We start from the raw sequence: 2,500 nt of genomic DNA, 5'->3' as shown, positions 1-2,500 counted from the left end.
CCCTTCACCCTCCTCCTCCCCCCACCATCCCTTCACCCTCCCCCTCCCCCCACCATCCCTTCACCCTCCCTCTCCCTCCACCATCCCTTCACCCTCCCCCTCCTCCCACCATCCCTACACCCTCCCTCTCCCCCACCACCCCTTCACCCTCCCTCTCCCCCCACCATCCCTACACCCTCCCCCACCCCCTCCCCCTCCTTCCACCATCCCTACACCCTCCCCTTCTCCCCTCTTTCCTCCTCATCCCTGACCTGCTCTCTCTTCCCTGAGGCAAATGAAGCAACGTTTTCTCTTGCTTCTAATTATAGAGTATAGTCTTTAAATATCTCCGTTTTTTATTATTTCTTTCCCATTCTCTTTGAGTTTTAATTGTAGATTGTATTTTTTTCTTTTTTTTCATTTACATTTTTTCAGTTTCATTCTCATTTGGCTTTTAACTAGATTGTATTTTTGTTTTGTTTTTTTACATTTTTAAAAAATTTTCATTTGGCTTTTAACTGTAAATTGTATATCATTTTCTTCATTTACATTTTTTTTCTCATTCTAATTTTAATTCAATTTAATTGTAGGTAATATTATTTTGTATATTTCTATCTTTTTCTATATATATTAAAATTAATGTTAGAATTATTTGGATAAATGGAATAGAGAGAAAGAAAAGGAGAGACGACGGAAGGGAGAAAAGAAGAAAAACGAAGAAAGCAAGAAGAGAAGAATTAACGAAGAAGAGAAAGAAGTAAGAAGAGAAGAACAAAAAAAGAAAATGAAGAAAGCAAGAGGAGAAGAATCAACGAAGAAGAGAAAGAAAGAAGAAGAGAAAGAAGGAAAAAAGAAAATGAAGAAAACAAAAAGAGAAGAATTAACGAAGAAGGAAAGAAGAAAATGAAGAATTAACGAAGAGAAGAAGTAACGAAGAAGAGAAAAAAGAAAATAAAGAAAACAAAAAGAGAAGAAACAACGAAGAAGAGAAAGAAAGAAGAAGAGAAGAAGGAGGAACAGGAGAGGAGGAGCGAAGAAAACAAGGAGAGATGAATTAACGAAGAACAAAAAATAAATAAATAAATAAGAAAATAAAGAAAAACAAGAAGAGAAGAATTAACGAAGAACAAAAAAAAAAGAAAAAAAAGAAAAACAAAAAGAGAAGAATTAACAAAGAAGAGAAAGAAGGAAGAAGAGAAGAAGGAGGAACAGGAGAGGAGGAGCGAAGAAAACAAGAAGAGAAGAATTAACGAAGAACAAAAAAAAAATAAAGAAAGAAAAACAAAAAGAGAAGAATCAACGAAGAAGAGAAAGAAGGAAGAAGAGAAGAAGGACGGACAGGAGAGGAGGAGCGAAGAAAACAAGAAGAGAAGAATTAACGAAGAACAATAAAAAAGAAAAAAAAACAAAACGAGAAGAATCAACGAAGAAGAGAAAGAAGGAAGAAGAGAAGAAGGAGGAACAGGAGAGGAGGAGCGAAGAAAACAAGAAGAGAAGAATTAACGAACAAAAAAAAGAAAATAAAGAAAAACAAAAACAAAAAAATGACGAAGAAGAGAAAGAAGGAAGAAGAGAAGAAGGAGGAACGGGAGAGGAGGAGCGAACAAAACAAGAAGAGAAGAATTAACGAACAAAAAAATAAGTAAATAAATAAAGAAAGAAAAACAAAAAGGGAAGAATCAACAAAGAAGAGAAAGAAAGAAGAAGAGAAGAAGGAGGAACAGGAGAGGAGGAGCGAAAAAAACAATAAGAGAAGAATTAACGAAGAACAAAAAAAAAAAAAAAAAAAAAAAAAAAGAGAGAGAAGAATTAACGAAGAAGAGAAAGAAGGAAGAAGAGAAGAAGAAGGAACAGGAGAGGAGGAGGAGCGAGTCGCAATGCGGGCGACGGCGAAGGAGGCGGAGGCGACAGCTGATCGGCCGGAGGAGGAGACATCGGCGGCACAGCGCGACACTTGCGGTCAGCGTGGCGTCTGCACTCGGGTCGCCGCCGCTTGTCTTTCGGGCTGTCGGGACGGGCTGTCGGGATGTCGGGATGTCGGGTTGTCGGGTTGCGAGGATTGTCGGGTTGCTAGGATGTCGGGTTGTCGGGCTGTCGGGTTGCGAGGATTGTCGGGTTGTCGGGTTGTCGGGATGTCGGGATGTTTTTGTTTCGTCTCGTGATTTCTTTCTCTCTCTCTCTCTGCTTTTTAACAAAATAATTCCGTCCTTTTTTTTCTTTTCTTCTGTTCTTTTTGTGTCTGATCTCTCTGTATATCTTCCGCTTGCTTTTCATTTTTCTCTCTCTCACTTTTTTTCTCTCTGTCTGTCTATGTCTCTGCACCCCTCCCCCCCTCTCTCTCCGTCTCTCCGTCTCTCCCTCTCTCTCTCTCTCTCTCTCTCTCTCTCTCTCTCTCTCTCTCTCTCTCTCTCTCTCTCTCTCTCTCTCTCTCTCTCTCTCCTCTCTCTCTCTCCCTCTCTCTCTCTCCTCTCTCTCTCTCTCTCTCTCTCTCTCTCTCTCTCTCTCTCTCTCTCTCTCTCTC

At 40.1% G+C, this 2,500-nt stretch overlaps 1 protein-coding gene across 2 annotated transcripts in view; it reads right to left on the bottom strand.

Annotated features, from left to right (window-relative positions):
- Window positions 1–2,500, bottom strand: part of LOC113817574 (neurofilament heavy polypeptide) — a 102,190-nt gene that overhangs the window by 64,610 nt on the left and 35,080 nt on the right. The window lies entirely within an intron of this gene.

The sequence above is a fragment of the Penaeus vannamei genome, chromosome 21 (genome assembly GCF_042767895.1).
Source record: "Penaeus vannamei isolate JL-2024 chromosome 21, ASM4276789v1, whole genome shotgun sequence".
NCBI lineage: Eukaryota > Metazoa > Arthropoda > Malacostraca > Decapoda > Penaeidae > Penaeus > Penaeus vannamei.
Note: the sequence above shows the minus strand (reverse complement) of the source record. Positions and strands in the feature narration are given on the sequence as shown.